Source organism: Puma concolor, chromosome B1 (assembly GCF_028749965.1).
Source record: "Puma concolor isolate L17-30 chromosome B1, mPumCon1.1.hap2, whole genome shotgun sequence".
Taxonomy (NCBI): domain Eukaryota; kingdom Metazoa; phylum Chordata; class Mammalia; order Carnivora; family Felidae; genus Puma; species Puma concolor.
In genome coordinates, this window is record NC_141670.1 from 113,038,946 (window position 1) to 113,065,447 (window position 26,502).

At 36.0% G+C, this 26,502-nt stretch overlaps 1 long non-coding RNA gene across 1 annotated transcript in view; it reads left to right on the forward strand.

The window, feature by feature from the left end:
* Positions 1–26,502, forward strand: part of LOC147581815 (uncharacterized) — a 400,941-nt gene that overhangs the window by 299,279 nt on the left and 75,160 nt on the right. The window contains exon 3 of the long non-coding RNA XR_015249766.1: positions 14,144–14,201. This is a non-coding gene — a long non-coding RNA (uncharacterized LOC147581815). The remainder of the gene's footprint in view (positions 1–14,143; positions 14,202–26,502) is intronic.

The window sequence follows — 26,502 nt, forward strand, 5'->3', positions numbered from 1 at the left end:
ATAAAAAAGTGACGTTTTGTATGCAACTGAAGCTAAGATTTTATCAACGTAAAATAGACTGTAATATCTATGTTTCATGTAAGTCTCATGGTAACCACAATGCAAAAGCCTACACTATATTCATGAAAGAAAAAAGAGAAGGGAATCAAAGCATAACACTATGGAAAATCATCAATGTTTAAAGTAAAGTGGTAAGAGAGGAAGAAAAGGAGTCACAAAACAGCTAAAAAACAGTAAGATGGCATTAGTAAAGTCATACCTATCAATAATTACTTTAAATGTAAATGGATTAAATTCTCCAATCAAAAGACAGATTGGCTGGATGGATGTAAAAACAGGCTCCAACTTTATGCTGCCTTAAAGAAGCTTAAGTCTGCCTTTAAAACACTCATAAGCTCAAAGAAAAAGAATGGAAAAAGGCATTCTATGCAAGTGAAGACTAAAAGAGAGCAGTTGTAGCTATAATTATATCAGACAAAATAGACTTTAAGCTAAACACTGTAACAAGAGACAGAGAAGATCATTGTAAAATGATAAAGCAGTCAATTCATCAAGAAGATACAATTGTAAATAATATATATAATACACATTTATATTTTTATACAATTATAATATTATACACACACATACACACACACACACACACACACACACACACACCCAACACCTAAATATATGAAACATATTAACAAATTTAAGGGAAAAATAGACATGTGGGATTACATCAAAAGCAAACATAAACAAATGGATTATAACAAAGCTTCTGCATAGCAAAAGAAATAATCAACAAAATGAAAAGACAACCTATGGAATGAAACCAAATATTTGTAAATCACATATCTGATCAAGCATTAATATCAAAAATATATAAGAAACTTATACAAAATACAAAACAAAACATGAAAGAAAAATAATCTGATTTAAAAATGAGCAGTTGTAGTCATCAAGACAGTATGGTACTGACACAGAAACAGACACATAGATCAATGCAACAAAATAGAAAACCCGGAAATTGACCCACAAATATATGGTCAACTAATCTTCAAGAAAGCAGGAAAAAATATCCAATGGAAACAAGACAGTCTTTTTTAACAAATGTTGCTGGGAAAACTGCAAAGCAACATGCAGGAGAATGAAACTGGACCATTTTCTTATACCACACACAAAAATAAATTCAAAATAGATGAAAGACCTAAATGTGAGACAGAAAACCATCAAAATCCTACAGGAGAACATAGGTAGCAACCTCTTTGACCTAGGCCATAGCAACTTCTGTCTGGACACTTCACTGGAAGCAAGAGAAACAAAAACAAAAATATACTATTGGGACTTCTCAATATAAAAACTTCTGCACAGTGAAGGAAACAACCAATGAAACCCAAAAGGCAGCCTACTGAATGGGAGAAGATAATTGCAAATGACATATCTGATAAAGAGTTCCTATCCAAAATCTATAAACTGTAAACAAATTCAACAAAAAAACCCCCAAATAATCCAGTTAAGAAATGAGCAGAAGACATGAACAGTCATTTTTCCAAAGAAGATACTTATGTGTCTAACAGACACATGAAAAGATGCTCAACATCACTCATCATCAGGGAATAAAAATCAAAACTACTATGAGATGTAACCTCACACCTCACACCTCACACCTGACATTTAGTCAGAATGGCTAAAATAAGCAAGAAACAACTATTGGCAAGGATGCAGACAAAGGGGAACTATCTTGCACTGTTGGTGGGACTCCAAACTAGTTTAGCCACTCTAGAAAACAGTATGGAGTTTCCTCAAAGAGTTAAAAATAGAACTACCCTATGATTCAGCAATTGCATTACTAGGTATTTACCCAAAGGATATAAAAATACAGATTCAAAAGGGTACATGTATGGAAAGAGCCCATATGTCCATCGACTGATGAATGGATAAAGAAGATGTGGTATATATTAAAAAATGGAATATTAGTCAGCCATCAAAAGGAATGATATCTTGCCATTTGCAACTACATGGATGGAGCTTGAATGTATTATGTATTATTGTAAGTGAAATACATCAGGTGGAGAAAGACAAGTACCATATAGTTTTACTCAGACGTGGAATTTAAGAAACAAAACAGATGAACATATGAGAAGGGGGAAAAAGAGAGACTGAGAGGGAAAGAAACCATAAGAGACTCTATGATAGAGAACAAACTGAGGATTGCTGGAGGGGAGGTCAGTGGGGGGGAATGGACTAAATTTGTGATAGGTATTAAGGAGGGCACTTGTGTTGAGCACCAGGTGCTGTATGTGAGTGGTGAATCACTAAATTCTACTCCTGAAAGCAATATTATACTATATGTTAACTAACTAGAATTTAAATAAAAATTTGAAAAAAATATTAGCTGTAAGTACGGCTAAAAATTTTTTAAAAAATACGTAACAATGAGCAGAGGACATAGACGTACACATGGCTAACAGGAACATGAAGAAATGTTCAACATTAGTAATCATGAGGGAAATGAAAATTAAAACCACAAGGCACCACTTTACACCTGTCAGAGACAATAGACAGCAATTGTTGGCAAGGATGTGAAGAAAATGGAACTCTTGTGCACTGTAGGTGGGATAGTAAATTGATTCAGTCACCATAGAAAACAGTATGGAGGTTCCTCAAAAAATTAAAAATAGAACTACCATGTTATCAGGCAATCTCACTTCTGGGTATATGTACAAAAGAAATGAAGCCGTTATCTTAAGGGGATATATATACTCCCTGTTCACTGCACCATTATTCATAGTAGTTAAATAATCAGTCTCTAAATGAATGGATAAAGATGTGGTATATATACAATGGAATATTATTCAGCCATGAGAAAGAAGAAAATTTTAACATTTGTGACAACATGGTTGGGCCAAAGGATATTATGCTAGTGAAATAACTAAGTAAAAACATTTATATACCAAATTAAAAAAATTAAAGGTGGAAAGATCTGACTAAAAATGGATGTAACTATCATAATCTGGGCTTTAAACTGTTATTTGACAAAGACAAAATCAGCCTGATGGTATTGCTTCTTCAGTTACTTGTAACTGAAGTTACAAGTTATAAATTGCTAGTTATAAGATCATTTAACAAGGGGTCCAGTCAACCACCCATTTGTTCAACTGCTTATAGATCCTGTCTCATGAAACCTAGAAACACAAACACAAAGACTTGCTCTGGAAATGCACATGACCAATGAAGACATAATCTGTGTTCTTAATTCTCTTTATTAGTAATAGATGATTTTAAGAGATGATTTTATGTTTGCAATCCGTTGTTGACCTTAGACATATCTCAGAAACTGCCTATTGGATTTCACAGCCATTTGGTAATATTATGCAACATGAAATGTCCTGGTGGCCTCAGAAGATGTTAGAAGTCCATGTGATATCTAGGACTACAACTTTATTCTAAAACTATCTGCCAAACTATTAATTCTTAATTCTTAAAAAAAGTATCCATTGAAATCTACTAATTTCAATTCCTTCAGATATATACCTGGAGTGGGATTGCTATATCATATGGTAGTTCAATTTAAATTTTTCTTTCTTTTTTTTTTTTTTTTGAAGAACCACCATACTGTTTTCCATAGTGGCTGTATCATTTTCACCAACTACACACACACACACCATGTACACACACATAAACACACATACACACACACACACACACACACACACACACCGGAATATTATTTATTCATAAAACTGAAGGAAACCTTGACATTTGCAGGGCACTGTGCTAGTGAAATAGGGCGGAAGAGAAGGACAAATGCTGCATGCTATAATTTATGTGTGAAATCTAAAAAAATATGCCAGTTTCATAAAAACAGAATAGAATGGTATTTGTCAGGTGTTGGGGGGGGGGGAGAATTGGATAATGTAGGTCAAAGGGTACAGATTTTCATTTATAGGAAGAATAAATTCTGAGTATCTCATGTATAGCACGATAATAATAGCTAATAATATGGTTTGAAAGTTGTAAGAACAGAACTTAAGCATTCTTACCACACACACACACACACACACACACAAACACACACACAAAAGAGTTAATTATGTTAACTAAGGGGATGGATGTGTTATTTTCATTGTGGTAATCATTACATTAAACATATACATATATATATTTATATATATTCACCACATTGTACACTTTAAATATATATATTTGTCAATTATTTCTCAATAAGCTTTTTTAAAAGTACACATTTTGGCTATGAAATTAAATAAAAGCAAGAGAAATAGAAGTATTCAACTAAAGTGAATATTATTACATATTGGATAAGATCTTCCAAAATATATTATTAAAGAAAACGTATTTTAGGAATTTTCTCATGGGAAATTATTACTTCTCAACTGAGAAAAATTCAAATCATTAAATATTTCAATATTGAAAGTATTTAATATTTCTGTGTGGAATTATATGTCCATATAAATATATGCTGTCCCCAAAATATATACTCATGTCTATACATATATGATATTGGAATAAATTTTATGTGATGTCCTTTTTTACATGACATGGATCTTCAGAAATTTTCATCTAAATGATAGGGTGAAATAAAAACAAGGATGGAAATAAGGCAAAAAAAATTATTCTTATATATCTATATTATCTATAGATATTATATATTTATATTCATATATATCTTATATTATCTATGTTTTTTGTGTTCCCTAGTTGTCCAACTTGTCTGCGGCACAGGAAAAATGTCACTACTTGAAGTACACACATGCATACAGAAACATACATATTCACACAAACTAGAAGAGAATTCCGTGGATTAGGTAGAGCCTGCATAATTTTGATATCTTGTATGGTGAGCTATTTTCACCAGTATGGAATAAACAGTAAAAACTAACTGTTTTTATGGAATAAACAGTAAAACTAACTGTTTTATGGGAAGATAACTAGTTTGAAGGATTCAGTTATAGGTAGTTAAAATAACATTTCAAAGCTACTTGCATCCTTTATTTATTCATTCATGCTCATCCCCTGTCTTCATTAATGTTCAAATTAGTAGGCATTGAGTGTGAAATCCTGGGAAGACAATCAACCAGGTATTAAGGACGTGAAGTCTACCAGAGAAATTTTTCCCCTCCCCATTTTTCCACTCAATAAATATTTATCACTCATTCTATATATACAGTCTTCTAGGAACTTAGGATATAACAATGAACAAAACACAAAAGGTTACTGACTTTGTAGAGTATTCATTCTAATTGTGGAAGACAAACAATAAGTAATAAACAGGATTAATAAGTAAATTATATAAAATGATATTAGGTGATAAGAGCTAAGAGAAAAAAAGGAAGATAGAGCATAGTAAGGGGCATTGGGAATATGGACATAAGAATGCAGCCTATGGTATCAAATATTGTCAGGTCAGCTTTATTAGTTCAGGAATTAGTGGGGAAAGCATTAACATAATTGTAGAAATAATAATTACAGTTATGGTAACTATTATGGGGCAAAGCACAGGGCACTGTGAGAGTGTACAAAGACTGAAGAGTCAGGAAATGTTTCCCTAAATAATTGACATTTAAGCTGTGACTTGAAGAATGAGACCTGAGGTGACCTTGAGTTTTATTGTTAAGCATTCTGGTCTTTCACTCCTGTGCTGGAGTATTCTAAGGCATTAAGTAATGGTTATTGAAAATATCACCTGTTTGCCACTTAATAGCTTTCGTTCTGCAACACAAAAGAGAAAATGGAAAGAAATCCCAAACCTTCTGATGCTGTTCCCCAAAGACCGTTTAGTATAGTCTGGACAACTTTGAGGCTTGGATTTGTGTTGGATTATTGCCAGGAAAATGTGGGAGACGTTTTCTGCTTGCCAGATAAAGGCTGTTTTATCCCTGTTCTTATTGGGCTGACATCAAGGGAGGAATTTGTAGGCACTACATAGGTTCCTGAGGGAAGGTCAAGAAGAAAGGAAACTGGTAAACTAAAGGAATCATCATTAACATGAATCATCCCTTTTCCCTCAAATTCTGGCTTTTATCAGAGAGAGACTCATGATCAAGCAGATCATCATTCCAATTTTGCTGTAACCCATTCTCACTCTCAAACTTTCCCTCCTTTGGCTAAGGATGGAAACACAGAAATTGAAATGACATTCTAGACTCTGAGACAGTACACGTTCATTCCTAGTAGGACTAGGAATAGGAGTGATGGATTCACAAGCTGGTGGGTTCTATGTATAAATAAAATCTTCTGAAATGGGGCAATGTATCAATAGACATAGATACAGTTTTCTAGACTAAACAAGTGAGGAAACCATGCAGAAGTAGTGCAGTAAAAAATTCAAGAAAATGCTTAGAATTTACAGAAATCTAATATAGAAGTTCTTATGAGTAAGGTCACCAAAGTAAAGATGGTGAGAGAGGTGGGAGCACATCAGCAGAGGGTCCATGTGGAAGAATGAGATGTCTTAGTCCCCCAACAGCAGCAGTCTGAGGTCAAATGCTTCTTTCTTCTATTCTTTCTATTATCCTTTTCTCCTGCCTCCCTTTCTTTTCTCTCCATCTTTTTTTTTTTTTTTTCCTAGTAGGAGTGAAAAAGGAAAGGTGGGAAAGATTTTGACTGATTTGGGTGGGTGAAACAGAAGAGAATGGGGAGATCAGGACAGGGTGACATTGTCAAACTCTAACAACTTGGCATTCCAGCCAGAAGCCTGATAACCTGTAGAAGCCACAGGAGAGAGAGCAGGCTAGCCACCCAGCCACAGTTCTAGCCACCTAGGGAATATTGCCAAAGTTCCTCTTCAGCCTCAAATACATTATTTTCTGAATCCTTCTACACCCTATGCCATCTCTCCTACCTTTTCACATGCCCACATATTTTCTGGCTTCTGTGAAGGGGCAACTGTGACTTTGGATATATTATTACCTTTCTCTGGATCTCTATTTCCTCCTTTGTAAATAAACCATGGGTAATACTAGTATCTAAGTAATAGAATTGTTGTGAAAATTAAATAAGATTTACCCATGCATGGTACTAAATGCTTCCAAATGTTAACTGCTATTATTATTACTATTATCATTATTCATTCATTTTATCACTCATTCATTCATTCATTCATTGGATTTTGTCTATGTGAAATTCAAAATATCCACTCAACTAAGAATCAGGCACAGTATTGGAAGATACAGAGGCGACCAAGACACAACCCCTGACCTAAAAAAATATAGTCTAATGCAAGAAAGTTGCTGTAGAAGTTTGTAATTCCTTTAATAAATGTAGTCACTGGATACTTGAGAGTATAGAGTAAAAACTCCTATTTAGGTCTAATTCATTCCATGCCCATATTATTCACCTATTCAATCTCTTCTTGCACTATTCTCCAAGATATTTATTTTTTGTTATTACTCATCTGGTAACTTTAAATGGGTCTCATTTTTATTAGAATTCTCTTTTTCATATGCACAGACCCCCTTGCTTCCCACACACATACATTGCAAACTCATCTCAAACCTCCAGTCCCCAAATAGGGATTTCCTTCTCTCTCATCAACCATAGTTGATTATTTTCTAATTTGCCCCACAGTTATTAATAGGTCTGCTATTATTTTATCTCACAAATTAAATTACAATTATTTGTTTACCTTACTGTGTTCTCCTGCACATATTGGATGGAAAGGTCCTTGAGGATGGAGCTTCTGGCTTATTTATTCTTGTATACTTAGAATATAGCACAAAATTGGTTATATATTAGTCTTTCACTGATGCTTCAAAATTAACTAAAAGTTGAAATTTCTCTCCCTTGAAAGGTTTCATGCTTTAGAAGTTATCTATTCTTACTTATTTATTTATTCTACAGTCAGAACTCTCATTTTTTTTCATAATTTTTTTTTTGAGAGAGAGAGAGAGCTCATGAGTGGGGTAGGGACAGAGGATCAGAAGTGGGCTCTGCTTTGACAGCAGCAAGGCCAATGGAGGCTCAAACCCACAAACCATGAGATCATGACCTGAGCCCAAGTTGGATGCTCAACTGACTGAACCACCCAGGTGCCCCACAATTTTCATTTATTGATAATGAGTTCTAATTTTACGAACTGTTATCATGTATTAATAACTAATAGAATTTCTCTTTTTGGAGAATACAGATACACAAACCCTGAAGTGCATTGAGAAAAGTGGGAACCTATATGTCATGTTTCAAGTGGGAAATATCAAGGCACTAAAAGCCTGGAATACTCAACTCCTTATATATCAGTATTCTACATAATATAAAATATTTAATAGACCAGTTACCAAAATTATTTATCACTTAATAAATACTTAATTTAAATAATATGTTTTTGTATAATACTCAGTAACACTATATAGTATTGGATATGAATTGTTTTACTTCTACATTGTAATAAACAAGAAATTGAATAATTGCCATTTTCAAATCACTTTTTCATCTCCAGCTCTTACAAAATATGGTCATTTCTGGTTTTTTATTTTCTATTAAATTAATTTGTTTTCAGCTATACTAATAGTATATTTGTGCTCTCCCCAAATCCCCTCTGCTAGTGGGAATACCTACTGCTGACCGTCACTGAGTTTACCCCCTTGCCAGGGATTGCCAAAGGTCACAGGGTAGCACCTCTCACAAAGTTATACCCCTCCCATGGTTCAAACTGTGCCCTCATAGTCTGATATAAGGTTGAAAAAGTCTGCTTGCTTCAAGTTGGGATAACTCTGAAGGTTCACCCCAGTTCCAAGGGTTGCAGGATTGGTTGAAATTTCCATTGTTTACAGCATTTTGTACTTTATTTCCCCATTGGTAGTGAACCAAGATGAAATACTGAGGAGGATGTTGCACTAGCTGGTGAGGTATGAGACAAATGATAATTACTGTTAAGAATATGGAACTACAACATCGTTGCAGAGCACTGAGGGGATAATGACAGGCTTGGGCTGATTAATCACCAATGTGTAAAAGCCAGAGGACCTCCTTGACAGTATTGAAGGAAATTTTTATCTCTTATAGCTAAAAGCACAGAGAATGAAGGACCAGGCTCAGGATTTAGTTTGTATGGGTAATAGACCTTCAGATGCTTAGTCCCAGCATGTCTACTATACCAAGGGCAGGGCCCTAAGAAGGAGAAAATGGAATCCTGAGACTGAACAAGGGATTCTGGGCAGATGTGGGGAAATCCCCCCTAACTCTGCTGGGCCTTGCAAAAGTGGCCCTTCTGTAAGGAACCCTTGTTTGAAGACCAGTGAAGAGGTCTCAAATGAGACAGGTCCTTATAAGACAATACTTGGCCTTCCCTTCCTGGCAACCAAGGAAACAACAGGAATCCAACCCCAGCTTACCTCAGCAGGGGCTGTGCTGTTGAACCTATTAAGGGAGGAGTGAGACAGTTGCCAAGGGAGTTCAATGTATGCCTAACATGTATTAGTAGGAATCTAGGGGGTATGCATGAGACTTGATCCTGAGGGTGCTGAATCAAGGGGGCAGAGGTATAAAGTTCAATAGGGGAGAACTGATCAATATGCAAATACTTTCCTATGGAACAGAATTTAGCACCTAGGCATGAGCCTTGAGTATGGTGTCAACAAGTAGCTAAGATGGCTCTTGGAAACTTGGGAGTTGGGGACAAACAAATTGAAGCATAAATGTTGGTACAACTTTAGCAGGTGATGAAGGATCAATGGACTCGTAGAGTGAGTATGGTAGAGTGGGTCTACCATGTAAGGCTGGAACTCTCCACTAGCTGGTTGGATATGTTGCACAAAATAGCCCAGAAAACAGTTTCTTCCATAAGTGATAAGGAATATACTGATAAGAGCAGCACCAACCACAATGATAAACTCAGTAATTTCTGTACTCTGTAGCCAGGGATGATAGGAGATACTATTATGGAATTGAGTACCTTGATGGTAATGGGAATAATGATATCCTGAAATCTTGGAATCCATGACAGTGGATGAGGTGGTGGTACTTAATCGTCAGAAAAAGGATGAGTGCTACTATGTCAATGAATAGTAAGACTGGTGTGGTAGCCAGAGAAATGGTTAATAGAACACAGTGTTACTAGAGGCAAGATACATGGACAGCCAAAATATGGATTGGCTTAATTTATTCACTCAAAAGAAATAGAGAATGGAGGCTGATCAAAAGCCTGATGGCAGTCACCTCAACAAAAAGTCCCTTGATAGGTTTCTCTACTTGACCCAGAACCCACTGACTGAAGGAAAGCTTCTTATAAATATGGGCCCAGCAAGAGGTGTAGTAGAGGTGAAAGCCAAGTGGAAAACAAAACTACTCATCCAAGGCCATAAATCAAAACAATACTACATACTGTGGGTACGGGAAGTTAATTACCTCAGAAATTAAAGAATATCAAACTTAAACAGGATGGCGATCTCTGTGATATCTCTAATTTATCAATTTGGTACCACTTTATCAACGGGGATCATGGCAAATGACAGTGGAAAATAGCTAAGCATACTTCACAATTGACTAGGCTTCATATGTCCATGAGTTAATGGTGCAATGCAAGCCCACTCAGAGGCATTTGTCAAAGGGAGTGCAGTGAGAGGAGCTTTTTCCAGTCATTGGAATTTTGGGGATCTATTTGGTAGGGAAATGACCCTGAGGTAAAAATATACATGGACTTATAGGCAGTAGTAAGTAGCCTGGCTGACTGGTAAGTCTGGAAGGGAAAAGACTAAAATATTCTGTTCAAGGGTATATGGAATCATCTATCTATCTATTTATCTATCTATCTATCTATCTATCTATCTATCATCTATCTATCTATCTATCAATCTGAAGGTTTCTGTATTACCCACCAGAGGTTACCACCATATAAAAGACACTAAACAACCAAGTAGAAAGAATGATCCAGCAAGTTTTTATTAGTGAATTTCTCCCAAGTGTTGAAATATGGGTACATGAATGAGGTACTAATGGTGGCAAGGAGGGAGACGATATATGCACACTACATTATGGGCTGGCACTAAGACAGATCCAGCTATTTCTAATGCCAATATCTAACCTGTCAACAGTAGATATTAATACTGTGGCTATGATATGGTATTATCTCCCCTACCCCACCCCCCAACACAAAAAAAGCCAACCCACCACTTGTGGCAAGTGGATGGACATTGGGCCTCTTTTGCTTTGGAAGGGGTAATAACTCAACTTGACCGAAACTGACACAGTTCTTGTTATATGACGGTTTCTCATGATGATAAAGTTTTGGCCAGCAGCATTAGTGAGAGATGTATATATTGTTTGACCTTCTAACTTAAGACTTGATGTATTACCACCTCAGATGATAAAGGACAAATTTCAATAAAGATGATGGAAATGTGAGTTTGGGACATGTGAGTTTGAGTCATATTCAAATGCTGTTGGCTTTATAGAGAGGTGGGATGGCTTCCTAAAGCACAGCTGAATTGCCAGATTGGGACACCATCGTATAGAATATGGTATACACTCTAGATCCGTAGCATTTATATAGTACTGTGTCCCCACTGGATAAATGTGTGGGTCCAGGGACTAAGACAATAGGCATGTACTTGATGAATTTATAGTCTCTGTTCTGAAAGTTTAGAGTTTGCAGGCTTAGAGCTCTTGATTCTCAGAGAGGGGAGTTTTCCACCTGGGGATGCAGTAAGGGTCTCATTTAACTTAGACCATAGTTTGATAGCTATCACCAGTAACTTTAGACATCTGGTACCAAGAAATGAGCAGACAAGGAAAGAAGTCACTATTCTGGCAGAGTAATTGAACAGGATCATTAGGAAAAGGTAAGGCTGCTAGTACAGAATGTTGAGTTATAATATTAAATGGAGACGTATAGAAGCCATGAAGAGCATTTCACACAGAGGTAAAATAAGTATAAAGTATCTAAGGCAGTAGCACACTTGACTGTTTAAGGAAGAACAAGGAGGCCAACTTGGCTGAAGTGCATTGGGTGAAGGGAAAATGGTGGAGATAAATGGAGAAGTAACTAGAAGCCAGATCACTTGGGACCCCCCCAATACTTTTAATTTAATTCTAAGTGTGGAAGAAACCAAAATGAATGTTGAGCAGGAGAGGAACGATACACAAACTGTGATTATGGATGAAATTGAAGCAACAGAGAAGATGATATACAAGCAGAATGAGTAGGGCAATAAGTTCTTAAAATCCCATTCCTACCATGAAACCTCCAATACCAGATGGAGAAGAAGTAGGGAATTATGTCCTTTACAAACCCATAGAAACAACTGTTATGATTAATCTTATTGTTATACATTTAATACATTTACTTGGTGTGCATATTTAATATTTTCATTTTGCTTGTTAAATTACCTCCTTTATTTCTGTTCATGAAACTTTTGACTTCTTTTATTGGAGGAAATATTTCAATGAAGTGTTATGCCTGGTATCTTATTTTATATAAGATTAATAGCGTATTGAATAAGGACTAGTGCACAATTTGTAAATTGTGTTTGTGAGGGCAATATTCCTTAAGTTCTTTTTTTAAAGATTTTTTATTTTTAAGTAATCTCTACACCCAACATGGGGTTCAAACCAATAACCCCAAGATCAAGAGTCTCACACGTCACTGACTGAAGCCAGACAGGTGCCCTAGGACTTCTTAGGTTCTAATTATTCATTCTTGATCATGCCTCTGTGCCTTCTTTCCTATCCTCATTCATTTAATGAGTTGTCTTCTCTTAGGTCATCAATTGGGGCAGACTAATCAGGGGCTCATTTTTTCTGTACTGGTACTAAAATTCTTATAGGCTCTCTTTAACAATCTTCAATTCTTTACATAAATATATATCACTTATTTTGGTGTCATTTTATTGAAAGCAAAGAAGTAGACAATGAGGACTAGGTTTGTGCTTGCTTTTGCAACTTAAAGAAGTACATATTTAGTTTGCAGTTTATCTAACTGTACTCTGTACTGTTGAAAACAAGAAAGCATTAGGCATAGTCCCTAATCTTGAGAAACTTAGTGGAAGAAGTCACAGTGTTACGTATAAGAATTATGGAACTTTGAAACCTACACCAGAAAAAAATTTAATTATAATAATAATTTTTTGCAGGTGTTCAGATATTAGAGAGAATGATATATCTGTATTAGGGAGACTTTATAGAGGAATTAGAACCCTGAAGGATGATTTAGATTTGAATGTCTTTACCTGAAAAAGCAGGCCTTCAAAGATGAGTTAGATTATAATTTGTGGAGATGAAACTACCAAGAAAAGAAGCCTGGTGGAAGTGAAGCATATTTTGGCCCCCATTCTGATGGTAGGAAATAGCAACAGTGAAAATGATTGTAGAAGACCAAGTTCCTGGCCTTTGAAATGTCTGAGTTCATTTTCAGGCTTCAGGTACCTCTGCCTGAGGATATGAACATCAGAAATCAATGTTAAAGGGAACTTTCATTGCTGCACACTGAAGTCTGGTAGAAAGGGATTTGAAATAGTAAGTCTGTTGTCCAGGCTGAACTGGACAAAGCTACTGGATCTTTATCGACATTATTAGATAGGAGTTTGTGCAGTAATGAAGTCCTTGGCCTTGGATATTGTGTTGAAATATAAAAGAAAGGTTGAGCCTAAGTATTTCTAAAGAGAGGTTGATAGGATTTGACCAGGGGGTTATATAGAGGGAAGAACACAAAAATTAGAGATGGCACATCAATGACTTAAATGGAGGAAATGAGAAGGATTTCTCACTATATCATGGCTTAGTAAGTATAGGACTAAGACATAGGTGGGGAGCAATATTACCCTCATCTTCTGACTGCCCATTAAATGTTAGAATTATCTAGGGTTTGGTCCACTGTTTCATTTATCATCTACCTGTCCTACTTAGATATGCTTATCCCTGACTGTGGTTTCAACTTCCATCCATGTATATTTGTATGACTCCCAAACGCATATATCTCATTCTGACTTCACCCATTGAAGCTAGAATCATATTCCCAAATGCCAGCTGGGTGTATTTGCCAGCAGGCAACTTACATAATTGACATATTAAAACATATTACTTTCCTTTTGAATCAGTCCTACCTGCATCCTCTAGGTGAATAGCAGAGCTGTCTTCAGTTGTCTGGACCAGATCCTTACAGATTCCAATTCTCTAATAGACCATGTGATTTTTTTTTTTTCTTTAGGAAATTTAACAAGCATGAAGAGTGCCCCCTCCTCTGACAGTGTTTCAATATACCTCAGGTACTTTTATGTCTTCACTTTGCTATCATAGATACACATGCAGATAATTTGCTCAGCAACTTTCTTTGTATATATTTCTGATGACTGGACTATTTTCCTCCCCACTCTGACTATGTAAAAGACAGATAAGGATTGCTTAAATTTCTTACATATTTTCTATAAAACCAGCCACACTTCACTGTTGTATCATGAGCAAGGCTTAGACTCCATTTCCCAGTCATCTTACTAAAATACCAAGAGACTACTTCTAGACATAATCTCAGATCTATGTAATATTTTCCTGCATTGTCCCTTTTTTCTCTTATATTGGCAACTAGCAACTGATGACTCCTGTTTGAAAATGACATTACAGCAATTTTTGTTAGTTTGTTTTAAAACAAATAGCAAGAGACATTCAGGGTAAAGTCAGAAATATTTCTAATGCTGACTTGAATGGTATTACAAATACTGTTGCTCTATAACTTTATACCCTGTACTCCTACACAGATATAAATTAAATTGAGCTAACATAACTGGTTGTGTGTATTGTCACTTTATCATATATATTTATCATCCTTTAAACATAGCTTTTAATTTGGTTAGTTTGTTCCAGTATCTTTTCAGATCTCAACATCAAGCTGATTGACTTGACTGATAATATCTTTTGTTGTCCTACTCATTAAAAAATAAAAATGATATAAAAATGCTTTGTGTCTAGTAGAGTGACTTCTACCTCCCTAGGCAAATGTCAGCAATATTTAAATATTACTTTAATAATTTGTACATCCTTGAAAATTAAGCAAACTATCATTACTACAATCCCTACATATTATACTATCCTAAATATTCCTGTAGAATTTATTAAATAAAACTATGTTCACTGCCTTTCTCTCTCTCGTATACACACACACACACACACACGCACACATATATGTGTGTGTGTGTATTTATTTATTTTGAGAGAGAGAGAGAGAGAGAGAGAGAGAGCAGGAGGAGAGGCAGAGAGAGAGGACAGAGAGAATCCCAAGCAAGTTCTTTGCTGTCAGTACAGAGCCCGAAGCGGGGCTTGATCTCCTGATCATAACCTGAGCCAAAATCAAAAGTTGGTCACTTAACTTTGTTAAGCCACCCAGGCACCCATCTACTCTATATTTTATATACCTTTGAACTACTACTGAATGCCCTTTCCATCATCGCAGCATTTGACTAGCCCTTCATCACCATGTCATGAAATGTGGTTTCTTGTCCTTAATGATTCTCTGTGTTATTTGCAACTCTATAAAAGGAATTTAGGTAATTGCAGGTACACTTACATCATACCAAATCAAGTACATGTGAACAGTTTTAATGGTTAATAATGTTAGGTAATTTTTATATTAATTCATGTTGAAATGCGATTATATCCTTAGGGAAAGTGGCAAGGCCAATTAATTTCTATTATTAAATTCTGACCTTGCATTTTAGAGTGAAATAAGTTTAGATTTATTAATTTATTTGTTCAACTAAAATACGTTCATTCCTAATTGTATTCATTCCTGATTATATACTATGCATTGGTAAACAAGGAAAACAAAGCCCTTTTGCTTAGAGCTTATCAGCGAGGTCTAGAAGGCTTATAGACAATGAAGCAAGTGATTAGAATAAAATCTGCTGTGTGTTTGATAGGCTGATATGATGACTATTATTCATATTTTCTTGTAGTTTCAAACCAATACTAAAACAAATTGTTGGCTTCTCTGAATTGTTAGTTGGCCAAATTCCAGTGGGAAAATATTTTGAGTTTTAACTTAGTTGTCAACTGGTAGGTAACTTTAAACAACCTCAGAAATGCGATCTCCTAAATTATTTTCTTTTCTCTGCATCATATCCATTTCCGCTAATGGTGAAATGTTTCAGAATCATCTTTTCCTTTATATTTGGTGGCTTAGTATATCTTTTTTTAAAATAACCTTTTACATGAAGTTACCATACTGGGTAACTTACTGCTAAATTATTCATTCAAGACCCAATTCAAAAGATGTCTCCTTCAGAACTCCTTGTTTGCTATCCAAAGTAACTTCTTAATCCTGCAAGTTCACCTTTGTGTAAATATCATTTGTATAGATCCATTGATATACCATGACCTATGTATACATTTGTCATAACTGTTTCTTTTAAACTTCAAAGGCAAAAATGGAATTTATTGCCTAGCGTTTGAAATTCCTTAAATATGGAACAAGTGCTCAAACGTAGGATTGCAATACAGTGATTGCTTGATGACAAAAAATTTGCACAAGGTCCAGAATGCCTCCCAGAACATTTGACCAGTTAATGACATCACTGACATTTGTTTACGATTCCTATTTTCTAGATTTGGGAGCTGAGGGTCTTCCTAACGTTTCTAATTTCCTCTGCTACTTTGTAAATTTCTTAAAGGCAGAGATAATATCTCATTCAACTTCACAACATCTATCATACTGCTCTTCACATAGAAGGAACTCAATAAATATCAGTCACATTAATTAATAAAACATCAACTGAGGCTGATAAAACAAGATGCCATGGACTGGGGGGGGGGGGTGCTTAAATAACAGAAATTTATTTTCTCACACTTCCGGAGGCTGGAAGTCTGAGACCAAGGTGCCAACATAGTTGGTTTCTCATGAGGTCTCTCTTCCTGGTGTGCAAACAGCTGCCTTCTCACTGTGTCCTCAGGTGGCAGAGAGAAGGCGAGGAAGAGTTCTGGTGTTTCATCCTCCTTGTATAAGAGCACTAGCTCTCTTGGACCAGGGCTCCACTCTGTGAACCTTTTTAACCTTAATTACTTCCTCACAGACCCCCATCTCCAAATACAGTCACATTGGGGATTAGGACTTCAACATATGAATTTTGGGGAGACACAAACATTCAGTCCATAGCAATTATTAATGTAATCATTAAATACATATAGTGGACATTTGAACTTGCTCTCATGTATACCACAAATCAATTGTGGAAGTACCAACCTTCTTTCTTTTTTTTTTTTAAGTTTATTTTTATTTACTTTTTGAAAGAGCAAGTGGGGGAGAGGCAGAGAAAGGAAGAGAGAGAGAATCTTAACCAGGCTTCACACTGCCAATACAGAGCCCAGAGTGGAGCTCAAACTCATGAACCATGAGATCATGACCCGACCTGAAATCTAGAGTTGGACACTTAACCGATTGAGCCACCCATACTCTCCCTTATTTTGTTATTCAGTGGATAGAAATTAAAAAAAAAAAAAAAACCTACAATAGTGTTCTATATATGAATGCCTGGAAAAAGGTTTTATTTTCTTTTTCTAGTATTGTTTTTCAAAATTTCCAGCTATATCCTTTTTGGGGCATTTTCAAATCATCCCAAATTTGAGAGAAAAACACCCTCAATTTCTCCTTTCTCTAACCGCCATGTCTAACTAACTAGTCACCAAGTCCAATTAGTTTACTTCCTATATGCTCCCTGAATCTCTTTTTCCTGTTTATTTCTGTGGCCACTGCCTCAGTTCAACCATTTCATTTTTATTTAATCTAGAGATTAATGCAAATACCTGATAGCTGGAGGTAGGTGATAAGCTGTGTGGGCAAGTGCTGACCCTGGAGTCAGCTGACTGTGTTCAATGCCCAGTTCTGCCTCTCAATGGCTGTGATGCCTTGTCAAATAAAATATATATGTGTATGTGTGTGTGTGTGTATATATATATATATATGAATTAATTATTCAGCAGACATTTACTGAGTATAGGCTTCATGTATATATATATATATATATATATATATATATATATATATATATATATTTCCTCATATAATTCTAATTATATTAAAATAATTTAGTAATTATCAAATGAGATAGTACACTCATAATAAACCACTAAGAAATTTTCATTCTTCCCCTTTTTTTTCTAGCTTCTGTTTTCTCCTATATTCTCCCCAATGTACAAATCCCCTTAAAGCTCATATTTGTACATGCTGTTCCGTTTGAATTCTATTACTGACTTTCCATCAACATACAGGGTGAATCCCAAGCACTGTAGTGTATTATTCAAGGTCTTTAAAAATCTGAAACCAACCTGCCTCTTTCAGATCAGACATTTCAACTAACCACATGTATCTATAGTCCTTAAGGCATTCCATGCTCTATTTCATGTGGCTTTGTATGTTTTTATATTATTTGAATTAATTATCTGCTCTTCTTATTAATGATGTACATGTCTCTCTCCTCTATCATCTCAACCCCTTGTCATGTCTCCCCAACACTGCTGCAAATTGTCATACTTTACTAATCTTCAAGTTTTTCATTTATCCTTTCAGTAAACATATTCCTTGGGGTTCTGCTGTATTCTTGGCATGATGTAAAGAGATTAAGAAGACATGACACTAGTGCATGCAAATTCTTTGTAATGTTATGAAGGACAGTTTTATAGATAAACTGATGCAGAGAGAGGATAAGTTCCTCACAAGGTCTCACACTTACTAAGCTGTAGAGACTGCAAATCAGGTCTTCTAACTCCTAAGCCAGAATTATTACTACTCTGCCAAGGAGACTCCAGAGCATAACAAATAGAAATGACAAAATTCTATAATTTGACTGGTTCCTGATACCACATATCGGTAAACACTTTGCACAAACCTTTATATTAGTTACTCATAACGTTTGCTGATGCACATAATATCAGAAATAATATTTACTCATATAATGCATTACATGGATGGTGGAAGAGAAAGGCATGCCAGTAAGGTAAGGTGATATCTTGGTAGTGTAGAAATGTAATAAATATGCCATTAGTACTTAGGAAGGAGGTGGTGAGTATTTAGTTCTTTATACATAACAGTCTCTGGTAATTTTAAGAAAAAAATAATGTATGCTTATATGAATTGATTATTCAGCAGACATTTATTGAGTACTGTATGGCACATATTCTTCTATAAGCTCTTTTTTTAAGTTTATTTATTTTTCAGAGAGAGAGCCAACATGCACATGCACGTGAGGGAAGGGGAGAGGCAGAGAGAGAGGGGGAGAGAGAATCCTGAGCAGTCTTCACACAGTCAGCACAGAGCTCAGTGCGGGGTTTGATCTCACAAACCAAACCATGAGATCATGACCTGAGCTGAAATCAAGAGTTGGAGACTTAACTGACTTAATGACTTATCCATGCCTAGTGTTTCAATAAAAGGTACAGTCAGAAAATGATTAAAACTAGAGGATTTTAGACACACGTTGTCTGCTTATTATTTAAAATTTCTTACAAAAAGTAACAAAATACAATGTACATGTAGGGGTTTGTGCATTAAATTTATTACATAAGCAAATATCAAAAAAATTAAAAAATAAAGAATCAAATCTGCAGGTCATCAAATTAGTAAAATTAGCAAATTGTTCTAATTTACTTATGTTTACCATTTTTAACGATGTGCAAAACTTTGCAATCTTTCTGGATATTAAGTAATGTTTTAATGTACCTTTAAATTTTTGTTTTTGTTGCTTCTAGAATTTTTTTGTAAGCATGTCTACTCTTTTTTTTTTTTTTTTTTTTTCACTTGTCATTCTCCTGTTCTAAAATGTAAAAAAGAAAATGGTGGGGGAAGGAGAAAAGAAAAGGTAAAGTAAAAGGTATACTCATGGTATTTAGACCTAGTGGACAGTATTTAAAAGCCCACACATGAAGCAACTTGTTGTTGGTTTAAAGAATAAGTAAGTAAATGACTAGCAGATTGGGACCTTTTATGGCAGAACAATGCAGGGATGAACTGAGGGCATTAGTCTCCGAAAGAAAGCTGGACCCATTACTAGTAATTATAGTTAATCAGCAACAATTGTCTTGACTAAGATACAGATCAAGATTGAGCACTAACCCAACAGGACTAATGGGGGTAATGGAGGATGAAGAAATCCTGATTGAACTCAGCAAGGCATTGAATAACCAGAGCAGATGATGCATTTTCAATCTGTTACTTTAGTCCAGAAAGCACTAGCTTTTCTCAAATCAGGGGTCCATGGTTGTAAATCTCAACATAGAAATTGAAACGTGGTTAATGTTTAGCATAATGAGTAATATTTATTTATATGGCCCACACCACATTCGCATGGTGGCACTGTCTTTTAATCCTTGCTACTGAAAATGTGGTTTGAGGACCAACCAAATTGACATCTCCTGGAAGCTGGTTAGGTATTCAAACTTTCAGGCCATATCCCAGGCCAACATAGCCAGAATCTGCTGGTGACAAGATTCCCCCAGGTGATTCCTGTGCACTTTAAAGTTTAAGAAATACGGATACTCTAAATTGAGGGATCCTGGAATCTAATTATTGTGTTGCCACACATTAGTTATCCAGGGATAGTTTCTTAGAGAGGAACAAACTATAATAACTTGCACTCCAGTTTATGATAAAACTAGTGTATTTGAGAAGAAAAAGTCATTTTTCTAGTGCTTACTTAATCTCAGACCACATTAATGCTCACAAAAGGAGAGGTAAAAGGTCTCCTCTGGGAAGGAAGAGCTGGGTTGGTCTATGTATACAGTGCATAGAACACAATGTCTTCCATTAAATTAGAATTTTTTTGTTTGTATTGCAACAATCTCTGCCAAGAAGCCAATGTATGTTACACAGATAATAATTCATTTTTACGTCTCCAACTAGATAACCAGAGCCATCTTTCCTTTTTCATTCAATATGGGGAGAACATCTGAATCCTGAGAAAATTAAGTGATTTGGACCACTTGTTCAGTGGAAGTTTTGAGACCAAAAAGTAAAATCTTTCATTTCCCACCACTCCATACAATGCACTAGATTTAGTGAATGTCAAGGTCTCACCTAAAGTATTAGATCTTCACCTTCACTGGGTGAATATAATACCAGATTGTTGAATTGCATACATTTTAACTTTGGCCTGTGGATCTCAGGTATTTATATTGTACATTTAAGTTAATTTTGATGAGGATTCTTAAAGAGGACAAGATATTTATGTATTTATTCAGATAACTGCAAATACAAAAGGAAGGATTTGAGCTCACATATATTAAAATTCTACTATGCTTTAGTTACTTTACAATTGTATCATTTATTTCCATTAAAAATAAGACAGACAACAGGCCCAAAATGGAGTCGCTTACGCTAAGCCTCATGTCACTAAACAGACTGAACTTAATTACAGTTTTGGCCTCTCCCAGAAATGGAATCTTAAACCAGTCAATCAGGAATCTCCTGGTCAGTACTAGTGATGTAATCTGACTGATAGACTCCTGCCATTCCCCACAAGGAAGTGACCTTGCTGCAAACAACCTACTGTTTGCCTAATATAGCTTCCTCATTTCTGTTCCCTTCTACCCATAAAAGTCTTTCATTTCATATAGGTCCTTGGAGCTTCTTTTTATCTGCTAGATGAGATGATGCTTGATTCATGAATCATTCAATAAAGACAGTAGGATCTTTAAAATTTGCTCTGCTAAATTTTGTGTTGTTATAGTTTTTTTAAACATTTCTGACAACAGCACTTGATGATAAAGAACTTATCCTCATTTTTCCCACATGGAAACTGAGGCTAAAGAAGGCTAAATAAATAATTTACCTAATATGATAAGTAGAAGTGAATGCAAATCATGTCTGCTTGATAGGAAAACTCTCTATTTACCATACTCATTTGGCTTGATGAGGATTTCTGTCCATATTCTACACCTTTGGAAAGTAATCATTATCCTTATCCAAGAAGAGCTAAAAAGAGTACAAGATTTTATTACAAATAGAACAAACTCTTACTCCATACCTTCTGTCTTTTTCTTCTCCCATAGCCAAATATTCTAAATTCTCAAATTTACTTCTTCTTGCTCTTGTATCCAGTTGTCTGTATAATATTATTATCTGTTAATTATTAAATCAATTTTAGATGTTAAGGATTTATTTTATGTTTTAACAGTTGAAAACTTAGCTCTTTTTAATTTTTTTTAATGTTTTATTTTATTTTTGAGGGGGAGAGAGAGAAACAGAGTGCAAGCAGGGGAGGGGCAGAGAGAGAGGGAGACACAGAATCTGAAGCAGACTCTGAGCTGTCAGCACAGAGCCTGGTGTGGGGCTTGAACTCACAAACCGTGAGATCGTGACCTCAGCCAAAGTCGGACGCTTAACCAACTGAGCCACCCGGGAGCCCAAAGACTTAGCCCTTTTTATATTTTCCATCTTTCTCTAACATTTTTATTGCTCTCGAGGCTAAGCAGTATCTTGTTTACTTAATTTTTTTTTTTTTTTATTTGAGAGAGAGAGAGAGAGTGCATGTGCACAGGTAGGGGAGGGGCTGAAGGAGAGGGAGAGAGAGAATCCCAAGCAGGCTCCATGCTCAGCACAGAGCTTGAAGCAGGGCTAGACCTCATGACTGAGATAATAATGTAGGCCAAAATCAAGAGTCAGATGTTTAACTGGCTGAGCCACCCAGGAGCACTTAATTTGTTCAGTTTCATATGTGCTAACCAACCATTTGTTTCCAAAAGCTCCAATGGATCTTGCAAATACTACTTAATAATAATTATTCAAAGTGCTCAAATTCTTTTTAAAATCAGTATTCTGCACCCCCCCCCCCCCCCCACACACACACACACAAAGGGACTCTCCTTCTAATGCCCTCCATCTCTTGCTAAACTTGATAGTTTTTTCTCTGGAGTTCTGCTGCAGAGTTTATAATCCCCAGACTCCCTTCCCTCTTTCCAGGGCTTGATTCCCTGTTTTCTGGATTGGATGTTTCTTTTCTTCTGGTTGACCCATCATATTGCTAAAGTATGCCATATACTAGTTCCCTGAGAAATTATTTTTGGGAGATACGTATTCTGAATTGTTGCATGTCTGAAAATTTTGGGATTCAGTTGAGGGTCTAGCTGATATTCTAGTTATGTATTTGCTGTATAAGACATTACACTGAACTTTAGTGGCATAATGTAACAACTATTTTCTTATGTTCACTAATTTTGTGGATCAGGAATTTAGGCAGGCACAGTGAGGATGGCATATCTTAGCTCCACAATGTCTCATATCTGAGCTGCAAAGGCTTAAGGGGCCATGAAACAGTCAAATGGCTGAGCTACAATCATTAGGAGTTTCCTCATTCACAGAGCTGGTAGTAGATTGGGTTCAGCTGATGGACTGATGTGCCTAACCAACATAATCAGTATGAAATTCTAGGTTTAAAAAATCATATTTTTCCCTTTGGAATTTGAAACACTCAATAGGAATATCTAATCTGGAAACCAGTGATTTTCAGTTTTATCTCTTTTCTTTTGGATTTGTTTAGAAAATTTTGCATTTCATTGTTCTTTTTTTTTAAGCTTATTTTTGAGAGAATGTGTGTACATGTGCAGGCTGGGTAGAGGCAGAGAGAGAGAGGGGAACAGAGGATTCTAAGTGGGCTCTGTGCTGACAGCAGAGAACCCAATGCCGGGTTTGAAATCATGAACCATGAGATCATGACCTGGACTGAAGTCAGATGCTTAACCAGCTAAGTCACCCAGGTGCCCCAGATTTTCTCTTTTTTTAGTTTCTGAAATTTATATTGGTTGTATACTGCTTTTTTTAACTTGATCTAATTCTTGTATGTTTCCACTTTAGTTATCCATCTTTTTGTTATTTAAACTTCCTAGATTTTTTCAGATTCACCTTATCATTTAAAAATTATATTTTTAATATGTAGGAGCTCATTTTGTTCTCTGACTAATTTTGTTCATAGCATTCTACTTCTGGATCATAGATTAAGTATCTTTTCTTTTTTATTTGATGGTATTAATAATGATGATGATAAATTTTGTATGTTACCTGAGTTATCTTTATTTCATCTGAATTATTTCCTTTTTTATTTGTTTTAGTCTCTCTGTTTGAAGATTTTTCTCAAAGCCTTGGTAATCCTTTACCTTCAAGAATGTGACCTAAAAAAAAATCATGAAAATAATTTGCGCACTTGTGCGGTGGAGGCATTCTAGAGGAAATTTCTAGCATTTTCACAGAAAGATGACAAATATTAATCCCTATGTAGGTCTTTTCTCATTTAGTTTCTCTAATGAAGAACCCCCACCACTCTCTTGTAGTAGAAGTATATACCTAGATATCAGTGCTCTGGGAGCAGCATGCAGTAAGGTGACTGAGAAGCCTCACTACTCATGTGCAGATTTTATTTAATCCTTGTTTTTATTCTGGCACCTGACTTCCCTCTTCCACTGTCCCTGGTATGTCCCTAGTTCCGTTTTTGTTTCTGTTTTTGTTTTTTATCAAGTGAAGTTATGGAATTTCACAAGATTTGGAAGTATTAATAATGGTGGGAGAAAGAGATCTGTGATCTAACCCCTCCCAATTAAAATGAAAGTTTTTTTTTTTTTTTTCGTTTATATTTTATTTTTGGGACAGAGAGAGACAGAGCATGAACGGGGGAGGGGCAGAGAGAGAGGGAGACACAGAATCGGAAACAGGCTCCAGGCTCTGAGCCATCAGCCCAGAGCCCGACGCGGGGCTCGAACTCACGGACTGCGAGATCGTGACCTGGCTGAAGTCGGGCGCTTAACCGACTGCGCCACCCAGGCGCCCCAAAAATGAAAGTTTTAATTGGGAGGGGTTAGATCACCAACCTGTCTTTTGAATCCAAGCCTAACCCTTTCCTTTTATGTTATTTAGTTCTGGCAAGAAATAAGATTTTATGAGTTCAAGGCAGATGGGCTCAACTTCTCTTTATTATTCCCATCCAGTTAACTTTCAGTTCCATCTCTTCTGTCATGTAAGTTACCTCTCCTTCCTCCATTTTCCAGCTTCAAAATGAGTTGAGCAATTATCTGCTTATGATCAATCACCTCTCTTGTTTTCTCTGTTCTTTTGGTTTGCATCTTTTCTTTTTCATTTACTATTACCTCAATGTGTTTTATGGAGGCAGTGGCAGGCAAACACATTTTGTTCTGTGGAGCGGTCTGAATATAATAATAAATGAACTTCAATTCTCACAGGCTTAAAATGCAATTCATTCCTACCTTTCACACAAGGAAATTCATCACAGTCTAATGGGGGTGGTGGTCCAGTGCAATGGGGTACTTTTCACCATGGGGTCATTTGGGAATCCAGCTCCCTTTCAGTTTGATGCTCTACCACCAACCAGGGCCTTGACAGCCTACTGGATCCCCTGCACGTTAGGAGAAAAGAGTCTATGTTCTTTCCTACATCTAGGGTGGAGATAACTGCGGACTAAGGAGTTACATGTCGCATTTGTACACATGGCTATGACTAAGCTTAAGAGAGGTTCAAAAATGTAGTCTGGCTGTGCCCCTGTGAAGAAAGGGAAATAAGTTTGTTGAGCATCCAACTTATGCTGCTGGACACATCTATTCTATCTTCTACTTAATCAGAAGTTTCTAACATATTTTCTTTCCAAAATGTACTCATCAGGTAAATACATAGGAGAACATAGTTCAGTTTCTTATTTCTGGGAATTTAATTTACTTGGGAAAGAGGAATCTAATTTTAATTTTTAATCATCTGAGTGTAATTTCTCCATCTTTAAACTGAGGTGGTTCCTGGTACCCTTCTACTTGCATGACCTTTTTGAAAAATATTAAAATAATTTACATTTAGGATATTCTGTTAATATCTTGGAGGAAAGTCACCATGGAAATGTAAAAGGACAAAACATTTGTTAAGGGGGGAGATTAAGAAAACAAAATTTGTTATTTTTCTTTTTTTTTTTTTTTAAATTTTTTAATGTTTATTTATCTTTGAGAAAGAGAGAGAGACAGAGCACGAATGGGGGAGGGTCAGAGAGAGGGAGACACAGAATCCGAAACAGGCTCCAGGCTCCGAGCTGTCAGCACAGAGCCCGATGCGGGGCTCGAACTCACGGACCGCGAGATCATGACCTGAGCCGAAGTCGGCCGCCCAACCGACTGAGCGACCCAGGCGCCCCAAAATTTGTTATTTTTCACTGACAAGTTTAAATTATTGGTTCTGCTACATAAACTCTAGACTGGGTTATCTAGATGGCTATCCTGCCTGCCATTTTACCTACTTATAAATTTGGTTCTCCAGCTTTAACTAATTGTAAACTTTAATGTCAAGTACTATAATTAATTTTTTTCCTGGAAAACTGGATTTGATCAACTATGTATCTTGTTGAGAAGCTCCTTTTGCAAATACTAATGCTCATTCTATGAAACCCATGTCCATGCATGTCTGGCTACCCAAGTTTTGTGTTAGGTAAAGCAACCAAAGTAATCCGTTCATATGAACAACCTTTTTAAATGACATACTTCTCTTGTACATGAAGAGCAGCCTTTCATTTAATGCCAGTATCACTCCTTGACAGTAAGTTGAATGTT